The sequence below is a fragment of the Petaurus breviceps genome, unplaced genomic scaffold (assembly GCF_028583685.1).
Source record: "Petaurus breviceps papuanus isolate PSGF00001 unplaced genomic scaffold, PetGlider_PUasm1.0 91133, whole genome shotgun sequence".
In the NCBI taxonomy this organism is placed as follows: Eukaryota; Metazoa; Chordata; class Mammalia; order Diprotodontia; family Petauridae; genus Petaurus; species Petaurus breviceps.
Genome location: NW_027187419.1, coordinates 54,378,385 through 54,390,803, shown reverse-complemented (window position 1 = coordinate 54,390,803; position 12,419 = coordinate 54,378,385). Strand labels below are relative to the sequence as shown.

The 12,419-nt window shown below is 39.0% G+C and overlaps 1 pseudogene; it reads left to right on the top strand.

Annotated features, from left to right (window-relative positions):
• The window catches only part of LOC138155128 (THO complex subunit 7 homolog pseudogene), a 3,204-nt pseudogene extending 572 nt beyond the window's left edge, over positions 1-2,632 (top strand).
• Positions 2,633-12,419: the final 9,787 nt, after the last annotated feature.

Genomic DNA, 12,419 nt, shown 5'->3' with positions numbered 1-12,419 from the left:
CTCTCTCTCTCTCTCTCTCTCTCTCTCTCTCTCTCTCTCTCTCTCTCCACACAGACACAAATAAAATTGTGCCATTCCAGACAGTGAACTAGCTGCTTCTAGTGATGCTGACTGAGGTAAAAACTAAGTAGATATTTGGGGGGCAGAGGCTATCACAGCGTCCTTATACTTTTGTGGGGGGTTTTTTGTTTGCTTGGTTGGTTGGTTGGTTGGTTTGTACTTCTTGTTCCATGGGGCCTAGAGCAGTAACCTTGTATTGTATGAATGCTTAGGCATTGCTGGCTTATGGGCTCTCAAAGTTGGCAAGGGCAACAAGCAAGCTAAAGGCAAAGAAAGAATGAGCTTAGAGGCTCTGATTATCTTGACAATTGCTTAATCCAGATGTCACCAAATATTGGCCCTCCAGACTGGCCTATTTCTTCCTAAAATAAAGTATGGCTACTGTAGCTTTATGTTCCTAATGAAAAGTATTCTAGGGAGTATCTTCTCCTAAAAATACAAGGGGAGTTAGAGTCAAGAAGATGGAGTGCAACATAGCTCCCCAACAAAGCCCATTTAGAAAACTCACTAGACTGAACTCTGCTCAGGAAAGCCAAGAAATGTCATTTGAATCATTTTTCTAGGTCAAGGTGGCTTAGAGAGAAAGAAAGAAAGTGTGAAGGCTGAAGACAAGATTCTAGGCAGGAGCACAATGAGCATGGAGCATTCCAGCACCTAGAAACCAAAAGTGGGTGATGACCAGGGCAGGAAGCACCATACCAGAAAAGATCCCAGGGATCTCAAAACTAGCACAGGGTGCATAAATGGGTGCCATCTGGAAGCTCTGTTGTCTACTACCTATATCAAGGTCACAGATCCAGGATAAAGAGAAAAATCATAAGCAGGGAACCTAGCTGTGAGATGATACAAGAAACAAGTTGTAGAAACAAACCATAGTTCTGATCCCAGGAGCAGGGCAGGAACTCATTTCTAGCCTCCAGGCCAGCATGGAGTGGACTAGCCAAGAATAACCAGTAGAAGAACCATTTATTTCAGTGGTATTCAGTGAAATAACCAACGCAGGAGCCCCAAACCAAAGGAGAGTCTGCAGTTCAGTCATTCTGAACTTGCAGAACCTCCCAGAGAGCTAATAGAAGCTGAGTCCAGCAGCAATCTACTGAAACTCCCAATCAGGAACAAACTGACAGACCTAATCTTGGATCAAAAACACTGAATTCAGACCAGGTGGGCAGTAAGCAGATCTCACTCCTAATCACATTACTGTGAGAGCACTAAAATTTGTAGGTCCTGAGCTTCTAAAGCAGCAGGAAGGAAGGATGTTAACAGGACAGAAACTCAGGCCAAAGTCCAAAATCAAAAAGTAAATGGAAAATGAGCAAACAAACAAAAATAATTCCATTATAAAGTGCTTCTGTGGCAACAGGGCAGTTCAAGACACAAGTCAGGAAGAAAAGAATAACTTAGTAAGTAAAGACTCAAAGGAAAAAATAATATGAAGTTTGGACACAGAGCCAACAAGAATTCCTAGAAGAGATGAAGCGAAAGATTTTTTTTAAAGAGCTTAAAAATTATTTTAAAAAATAAGTGAGAGAGACAGAGGAGAAAGTGGGGAATGAAGTTAAAGCTAAGGAAGAAAGATATGAAAAAAGAAATACTGGGGCGGCCAGGTAGCACAGCGAGTAAGAGCACCGGCTCCAGTGTCAGGATGACCTGGAAATCGAATCCCGGGCTCAGATACTCAGCACCACAGCCAGAAATAACTGAGTAACCTTGAGCAAGTTAACCCCAATTGCTAAAAAAAAAGAAATACTAACTTATAAAAAGAGGTTATAGAAGAAATAATTACTTGAAAACTAGAACTGAGGGAAAGCTAGGATTCTAGCAGCCACTCTGGTGGCAGGGGCTGCCTCCTTCCCTCCATGACTGCTTGCCCAAGCCCCTGCTGCCATAGGACATAAGTGATAAGCCGCCCCCACCCAGCACCCTACTGGGGTGATAACAGACAATGAAGTTATAAGGAAACATTTCTCAATTGATGGTGATGGTGACGGTGACAGTGACGGTGACGGTGATGGTGACAGTGACGGTGACGGTGATGGTGACGGTGATGGTGATGGTGGGAGAATCAACCTGTTGGTGAAAAGTTTCATTAAATGGTGCAATGCTGAGTCTCAGGAAAAAGGATACAATCAGTATCAGCACATGCTGAGTACGTGAATTTTCAATGAGAAAAACCCTGCTTGTATATGATATGAATATCAATGGAAAACTAGTTTTAAAAATGTACATAGACATAGAAAAGAGTTGGAGCACACACAAAAAAATGCTGAATGCAAAAAGCAGATCCTTCATGAAAAATGAATACAAAAAAATTGCCAGGAATATGATGCAAAAGTCATACATACAGCACCATCCAGACAGGCACAAAACACTAAAGGAACTAGATACTTTGGGGAAAGAATTACATCTTTCTCATATAAAAGAAAATGTTGAAGATAAGCTGGAACTAAGGTGAAAGCAGTTCCATGTTCTTTGTAGTAATATCCATGAACTTCAGCAAACAATAGAAAATTACAAAAACCTCTCAGAAGTAGAAGAGGCTCAAGAAGCAGGCAGGGAAATGGAGACTTAAACAACAAACACAAGTCTCACCAGTAGGAAGTGACCTAAATATCTCTGTCTTAGTTTCCTTTCACATGGCTAAGCATATGTGTTAAATCGTTCATACTTCTGCAAAACTAAAATTATGGAAGATCAATTTTTTTTTTTAATTTCCAACACAGCAAATAAACTATTTTAATGAAGTTTGTTGTATGAATTTTTTATTCAAATGTTTTCAGTTTGTTTTCATACATATTTTGATAATTGTTAAAATGATAAAATTGAAATTGATTCTCACAAGTTGTATTTTACAAGAAAGCACTTCTAACAATGGCCTCTAAGCTAAAAGGAAGACTTAATTGATGCAGCAAACTTCATTGGCATATTATTTTAAAAACTGCCAAACCAGGGGCAGCTAGGTGGCACAGCGAATAGAGCACCTGCCCTGGAGTCAGGAGGACCTGAGTTCAAATCTGACCTCAGACACTTGACAGAATAAGATAAGTCACACTTACTACCTGTGTGACCTTGGGCAAGTCAGTTAACCCCAACTGCCTTGTCTTCCCCTCTCCAAAAGAAACAAATAAACAAAAAAAGAAATTTCCAAACCAATGCAACCAAGATTAGAAGGAAAGTAGAAAGCTGGGAAACAATCTTTAAAGCAAGTGTCTCTGATAAAGGCTTCCTTTCTCAAATATATAAAGAACTGAGTCAAATTTATTAGAATATAAGCCAATACCCAATTGATAAATGGGGTATGAACAGGCAGGATATGAACAGGCAGTTTTCAAATGAAGAAATCAAAGCTATCTATAAGCATATGAAGAAGTGTTCTAAATCACTTTTGATTAGAGAAATGCAAATTAAAACAGCTCTGAGGTACCACCTCATACCTATCAGATTGGCTAATATGACAAAAAAGGAAAATGATAAATGTTGGAGAGGATGTGGGAAAAGTGGACATTGATGCACTGTTGGTGGAATGTGAACTGATCCAACCATTTGGAGAGCAATTTGGAACTATGTTCAAAGGGCTGCATAATCTTTGGTCCAGCAATACTACTACTAGGTCTGTATTCCCAAGAGATCATTAAAAAAGGAAAATGACCTAAATGTGCTAAAACATTTCTAGCAGCCCTTTTCATGGCAACAAAATATTAGAAACTGAGGGGATGGCCATAGCTGAACAAGCTATGGAATATGAATAGAATAGAATGCTATTGTGCAATAAGAAATAATGAACAGACAAATTTCAGAAAAACCTGGAAAGACCTATATGAACTGATATAAAGTAAAATGAGCAGAACCAAGAAAACATTGGACACAGTATCAGCAATATTGTGTGACAGTCAACTATGAATGATTCGCCTCTTCTCAGCAATACAATGATCCAAGAGAAGTACAAAGGACCGTGAAGGAAAATACTATCCACATTCAGATAAAGAACTGATGGACTGTATGCAGATCAAACCATACTTTTTTCACTTACTTTATGCTTTTTCATGTTTTATTTTCCTTTTGATCTGTTTCTTCTTTCACAACTGTGACTAATATGGAAATATGCTTCACATAATAGTCATGTATAATCTATATCAAATTGCCTACCATTTTAGGAAAGGGGAGGGGAGGGAGGGAGAAAGAAAATTTTGAAACTCAAAATCTTGTAAAAATGAATGCTAAAAATTGTCTTGATGTGTAATTAGGGGAAAAATAAAATATTATTATAAAAAAAAAAAATTGCCATAGCCATCCCAGCCTTCAATAAACACCACCTTGAGCAGTTAGCAACCATCAACATCAAGGCAAGACTCTCCACCAGAAAAAGATTACAAATAACTGAAGGCTCAGATAATAGCATCTTTTAGCAATGAAGCATTTTTAATTAATATATGTACATTTTTTAGACACAAATTAGTAGATTACACTTAATAGATTATAGTAGAGGGTGAATGTAACTTTTAAATGCAGTAGAAAACCAAAAAAATTGTGTGACTCGCTTTATTGAGATATTTGCTTTATTGTAGTTATATGGAACTGAACTCACAATATCTCCAAGGTATGCCTGTATATGTATATGTTTGCTTTGAGAGAATTCCCATGATTCTCATGATCCCTTTTTCCCCCTCCTTGAACACTACAACTTAATAAACAAGTCCTCTGGAGCTGTCCGAGGTATAGAGAAGCGATGACTTGCCTAGTGTTCTAGGAATTTCTAACCAGGTCTTTCTGACTCCCAGATCAGGACTTGACCATGATTTTTACTATGCCATGCTTCTTCTACATATTGGGGAAAACATATTAGAGTTTTTAATGCTTAAATAAATTAAATTTAATCAACAAAAAGAAAACTTGAATTGACTAAATAGAAACTAATAGCTCCACAAGACATCAAAAAATATAGGGACAGAATCAATGGGTCTCCACACCGGAATATTTCCACCCAGAGTTCAATCTATTGAAGCCATATAATTAACTAATCACTATTTCCCAACCTTTATGCTAGTGTGTACCAACCATAGCATGGTAAACTCTCCGCTGTATAACCTGTCCTTGCCTAGAGTTGGGAGTAGACAGTTTTGTCTTTGTTAGAATTCAGGTCACTGAATTCGCAGGAAAGATTCAGGAACTTTCTGGCTCCAAGGCCAGATCCTTCCTTTAGTTTAGTTTCACCCAGCTCAACAGTAGGTTTTCTAAAACTAAGTATTCATTGCCTATTTCTCCTGAATACCTTTCTTCAAGGACAAGAAGACCCAGGGAGCTAGTTCAGCTGGTACAATGCAGAAAGGCAGGTGCTGGGCTAGACATTTTTTCAGTTTTGTTGTCACTTATTTCCCTGTCCTGATACACATATAAGAGAGTATGGTGAGAGCGGGAAGAAAATAGAGGTTAACTGGAATAGCAGAAGCCAGACCATAAACTAGAATAGATAAACAAGAACACCTCACATTCCCCACAATGATAAGTCAGGATACAGAGCCAAGAACAATATCCACCTCATGTCTCCCAGACTCTACTGATCTTTCCAACTCAAGGATTTGTCTTACTCAAATGACAAAGTCTACATCATCTTACCAACACTTTATTACCACTATGATCTCTTTAGAAAAAAATAAACTTTTCAAAAGCCCAGAACCTCTGAGTTCCTCAGAAATAATCTAGTCCAACCTCTACCCAGTCAAGGATTTTTTCTACAATATTGTTGACAAGTAATTGATCAATCCTAACTAGAAAACATCCTGGTATGGTGAAACCTGCCTCTTACAACTATTGTTCCTAATCCTCTGAGGAAAAGCAGATAAAGTCTAGACCTTCTTTCATAAGATAGGCCTTCTAGGAACCCAGGACAATAATCAGTTCCTTCTTCTAAACATCCTCAGTTCCATTAAACCATATTCATATGATATGAACTCTAGTCCCCTCACCAACTAGTTCACTCTCTTCTGAATATGTTTTAGCTTGTTAATGACCTTCCTAAAATGGCATCTAGAACTGAACATGCAGGATATTCCAGATGTTACCTGACAAGGAGGAGTATCATTTCCTTGTTCTAAGTTATGAGAAAATAGAGAAGGGATGATCTTCAAATAGACAGCATGATCTAAAGGCTCTGGACCATTTGAGTTGGGGGTTAGGGGTACAGTTACTAGTCCTATTAACTTCCTTGGACCTCAGTTTCCTCACTGTTAAAATGAGTTAGACTAGATGGCCTTTGATATGGCTCTAAGTCTATGTTCCAGGGTCTCACCTCTGTGAGACTCAGTTTCCTCATCTGCAATATGGAAATAGTTAAAACCTGCATGTTATGGGAATGGGAATCTAAGATTTTCCCTGCCCCTAGGCCCTTTTATAGGCTTAAGTGACTCTCAGAACCTTTCTTGATTTGAAAATATACTCTGCTCGCTAATAGGCTGAATGTGGTCACATGGAGCCTGTGGTGGGATGCTTGTTTTTCAGGAATGCCCACACCTTGGTGCTGTGTGATTGGGCAGTGGGTCAAGAGCGCTGTGACGCTCTTGATTCTCTGATCTAGGAGAAGGCTATATATACCCTGGTGTGAGGTTTTGTTTTGGGGCTCAAAAAGAGAAAAGCTGTGTGATTTGACCAGACGACACTCTGGGCAGCCATTGAGCCCCCCGGCTTTGAAAACCCAGATGTTGATGCTTCCCTCTCTGGTAACTGACTAGGTATGGATGTAATGGTCAGACAGCTAGAAGCCTGTCTGCTGATCTGTTTTTCTGTCTATATTTTTTGTTTGTTTGTAACCTCTGTTTGTATTCTCTGAAGTTCAGGGTGCTGACCTTTTCCTCCTGAACTAGGTAAATGACATATGTTTGATTAAAGCAAACCCATTTTGAGTTGCTTTCCTTTAGAAAAGTGGATCTAAGAACCTGTGTTGGCAGCCACCCTGGGTATGTCAGGGTGCTTGCTGCTACACTGCATCACAGTATTTTGTAAACCTTAGGAAAAAGCATTTTATAAACCTTAGAATATTAAAGGAAAGTATTTGTAAGGAAATTAAAAGTTATATAAGTGGACTAAAACCTTGGAAAGCAGTTTTGTAAGTCTTAAAGTGCTAAAGAAATATGAGCTCTAAATACTATGATTAGATCTTTTTGGCTGCTGTGTCACACTATTGACTCATTTTGAGTTTGTAGTTAACTTAAACCCACCACTTGTAAAGTTGTTACTTTTTAAATCCAAGAATAGATTTTTACAATATTGATGAAATTAATTTTCCTCCTATCAGATTCAGCACAATATTCTACCTCATCAAGTTCTTTTCAGATGCTAACTCTTTCATTCATTGTGTTAGTTATCCCTTCTAACTTTGCCCCACCTACAAATTTCACAAGCATACAGTCTCTGACTTAATCCTTAATAAGAATGTCTAACAGCCCCTGGACTAAGGACAGATACCTAAGGCATTACACTGGAGAACTCCTCGAAGTTGACACTGACCTATCAATGACTATTCTTTGTATCTGTTCATCTGTTTAACCAATTCCAAATCATTTGGCCTCTATTGCTCCATCTTGTTCACAAAAATAATGAAATTTTTGGCAAAATCTGGAGATACTATGTTTACAGAATTTCTATGAGTTACTCATTTAGTTCTAATGGACATGTCTCTGTCACAAAAGGGAGTATGGATCATCTAGCTTGACCTTGTTGAAACTATGCTTGCTTGTAGTTTCCTTTCTATGTGCAGATAAATCATTCCTTTAATAATACACTCTGGGGATGGCTAGGTGGCACAGTGAATAGAGCACCAGCCCTGGAGTCAGGAGAACTTGAGTTCAAATCCAGCCTCAGACACTTAACACTTACTAGATGTGTGACCTTGGGCAAGTCACTTAACCCCAATTGCCCTGCCCTCTCCCCTCCATAAAAAATAATACACTCTAGAATTTTGTTGTTTGGCACTCAAAGTCCTTCATAACCTAGCTCTCACCTAGCTTTCCAGTTTTCTCATACTTTACTCTCCAACATTCAGTCTTTGATCCAGTGACATTGGCTTCCTGACTGTTCCAACAACAAAACATTCCATCTTTTGGCCCTCCTGGCTTCCAATTTCAGGAGGGAAGATGGAAGATAGAAGATGGGAGCTTCTTTTTGTATGTTCATCATAGAACTGAGTTTTGGTAGAAAAGGGGTCAAGCTTTAGACATAGAGCTTAGGGTCACTCTTCCTTCCAGAAATGACAAAGTGATCAAAAGATAGATGTAACTTGATGATATCCCCTAGATTAAGAATCGTTGAGGAAACAGGTCAGGATATTTCTAGCCTGGTATCCCTTTCTCTGAGGACAACAGAGTGGCCTCCAGTCCCAACCTCCTGCTTCTCCTCCTAGCACAAATGAAAGTCTCCCTTGGAGAAGGGTGGAGGGAAAAGAGTCTAGAAATGTCTTTTCTGCCTCCCTTTGAGCCACACAGTGACAGGCCCTTCATCACACTGGTAGGTTTCGATACACCTGAGGCCTATACTCTCTCTATTGCTACATACATTTGTTGTTGTCTATCCCATTAGATTATAATCTCCTCAAGGGCTATCTTTTGCCTCTTTTTGAATCTCGTTTTTAGCATTGGTTCTGGTACAAAGTAGACATTTAATAAATGTTCATTGATTGATTAATGAACTAATTGACTGCTGGGAATGAAGTTGAAATCACTGTCCTCTAGTTTGCTGATTTTATCCCCTTCTATTTTTTGGAAATTCCGTACAATTGCTCATCTTTGATCCTGTGACTCCTCTTCTCCTTGGCAGTAATCATAGTGGCCAATTTTTTTTTTTTTGCTTTTTGGAGGGGAAAGGGCAGGGCAATTGGGGTTAAGTGACTTGCCCAAGGTCACATGACTAGTAAGTGTTAAGTGTCTGAGGCTGGATTTGAACTCAGGTCCTCCTGACTCCAGCGCTGGTGCTCTATTTACTGCACCACCTAGCCGCTCCCCTTGTATTCAGTTCAATTGGCACTGTTCATTGACAGCATTTCACATACCTAATGACTTGTAATTATTAACTATTTTTTCTTTACTCTTTATAATCCAAAAGTATATCCTTTCAGAAAAGTATTCAGACATAAAGGTCCATTTTACCAAGTATCATGGATACCAATAAAATTAAATTTGCCTTCTTCTTTTAGAATCTTTATTTCTCTGGGGAAGCTAGGTGGCTCAGTAAATAGAGCACCACTGGCCCTGGAGTCAGGAACACCCGACTTCAAATTCGGCTTCAAACACTTGACACTAAAATAGCTGTGTGACCTTGGGCAAGTCGCTTAATCTCAATTGCCTTGCCTTCCCCCCTAAAAGAAAAAGAAAGAATATTTCTCATTTATTGCTCATAATATATATTTGTCTAGAGTCAAAAACCAGACTATAGCTTCTAGTTCTAGTTCTCTTCTCAAATATTGTTCCTTGTGAATTTCTGGTCCTCTTTTCTACTATTTTTCTTCTTCTATTATATCCATGGCCATGACTGTTTATGATATTTGGGTTTGGCAATTATATATAGGCATTTTTCTCCTCCCTCCTTTTTCAGCTTAAAGCTTTCTTGATTAGATTTGTAAGATCTAGGAAAATTTTTATTTACTGGCCCACTTTATGTGGACTCCATCCCTAACCCATCATTTTAAGCTATAATTCACAAATTCAAACTCAATTCTCAATGACCATGTTCTTAGCTAGCCTTTCATTACCCAAATCTGTCTTTCTTTTCTAAAGTCCTTGCCTTCAATTAGCAAGAGTAATGAAAACATTACCTATGAACCCTAAGGGCTTGAGCAATACTTTAAAGGTTCCATCTGACAAGTATCATTTGTCTCCACATGATGAGTCAGGTGTAACAAGTCTCAGGAATCTCTCCATCATGATATATGCCCTGGAAAGACAATGGAAAGACAGTTTTCCACTATTTACTTTAGGCTGCATCAATTTACTGGTCAGCAGGGAGTAATTAAGCACCTTACTTATTTCTTTTTTCTTTGACCTTAAGGTCAAATGACTTCTTATGATGACACCTGTGAATGCATATCATCATTCTTTGTAGTACTAAAATCTGTTTCCTCCTGAGACAGTACATCTCTTTTACCCTTCTTCTCCCCCAGGAAAAACTCCATACCTATTACTTAGCACCATCTATAAATGTCTGGTCATCCTTCTCCCCTTCCTTTTCTGAGTTACACCAATCTCCTTACACAGGTGAGAATTCTCCTCTTCCTATTAACAACTTTTTTCTTCTTTGTTTTCTCCTTGAAGTTCTTCCATTCTTTCAAGGACTTCATTCCCTCTGATAAGCTGAAGAACAGATGCATTTCTCCAGCCTTTTCCCTTTCTTCTCTAGAACTAACAACAATTTCCTCTTTATTCATCCATGGCAGCTATTTAGTACAAGCAAGATGTGCCACATTTTTGTTAACAATCTGGAATGCAACTATTTCAAAAGAAACAAAATTCCAAGTACTCCCCCAATTCAACTGGAAGACACGTGGTGGGTTTGTCCCCACCAAAAAAGGAGGAAAATGCACCTCCCTCCCTTCTTTGAAAGAACAGAGGACTATTGGTTTAGACAATTTCATATACAGTACTAACACAGTTAATGTATTAATTGCTTTTGCTCAACTAACTACCTTTATCTCTTTCTTTTTTATTCATGGTTACAAGTGTGGATGCATTTTTTTAATCCCCTTTAGTTTCTCCAGAAATATCAAAAAATAAAATTTCTCCAGCATAAAACCCTTTCCAGACTTTTCCCTCTAAGTTGTTTAAAAGTCCTGATTTTTGTAGTACCTAAAAAGCCATCTCACACTTGATAAAGAATTATGATGAGTTCTAACAGTGTTTTAAATGTCCATGTCCTTAATTGTGAACCTGGAGATGGGAAAGTGGGGAGAGAGAATGCATTCTGACCCCCTGTCCCTGACTAAAGGTTCTTGAGCAAAATAATAATAATAAAGAGAAAATTTTATGATTTTTATTTAGTGATTTGTTTTGACAAACATCCTCCCCCTACCCCCCCAAAAATGAAATAAAATTTCCACCCTCAGGCTAAAACAAGCCAGAGCACAATTTGCTATCTGGGACAAATATGGGGTGTTGACACATTTCCTGATTCACTCCTCTTTCCCACACACAAGTGCAGAGAAAGCTGAGCTGAAGGTCTTGACTAAGGAAAAGGAAGGAGTGGGAGGGAAGAGGTGTGGCTACATCTGGCCAGAAAGCTCCAGATTCCAAAAGTGGGAGGCAGAAGAGGAATGAGAACCTCTTCCTTTAGTTTTTGTTTCTACCTGAACACTGCTATAACACATCAAAGACACTGTTAGGAATCATCATAATTCAATGTCAAGTGTGAGGCAGCTTTTTAAGTATTATAAAAATCAGGACTTTTAAACAATTTAGAGAATAGAGAAATCTTAGAGTACATGTCTGATGCACCAGAGGAAATGGGGTGTGTGTGTGAAAATAGCCCCATCAAGAAACAGCTAACAGCCTAAATAGAGAGATATGTGATGAGGTATGGGCTCTGGGAGCCCCCTTGAGCTCTCCTTGAATCTTTGAGGTATAAGCTCTGGGAACCCCTCTTGAACTCTGATTAAATCCTCCCATTTGATGAGGCATGAGGACTTCAGCCTTACATGGTGGCTGGGCCCAAACATCTGTTACTAGACTTCCCACCCTTGAGCCTATCAAAATATCAATCCAACCTTGAACTAGCCTAGCCCACCATTGTCTGTAATCTCCAGGTAGCCTCCAGCAACTTCCCACCCTTAATCACTCATTGACCTCATCTGACTTTTCCTGATGACCCTCCCCAAACTCCTGCTCTAGACCACCCCTAGATTCCTCCCACAACCTTTCTGTATATAAGGTCCCATCTTCTCTCCATGTGTGAGAGCACCAAAGAATGACCTAGCACAAGCTGTGTCTAATACAAGTGAACTTTTAATAAACTTGACCCTTCTTTGGCTGAGAAGACTTGAGTTGAATTCATTCGGCAGGACCTGGCCTGTTGGAATTTTGGGGTCTGCAGAACAACCCTAACCCTCTTTATGGGTAACCTCTTCAATATGCAGGTATCATTTTTATTTTACTGAGATCTAAACTATGATCTATGGCCTTCATGACTTAAAATGTAGTTGTTGGGGCTTAATAGTGCTGGGGCCCCAAAATAGGAACATGCAGGTCCTGCCCAAATGAATTTGACCCAAGACATCTTTCAGCCAAAGACAAGGTTTATTTGAACACTGATAGAGGTGGGCAAGATCTTAAAAGAATCTAAGCATTTATATAGCTAATACAAGCTGGCCAAGATTGAATCTGAGT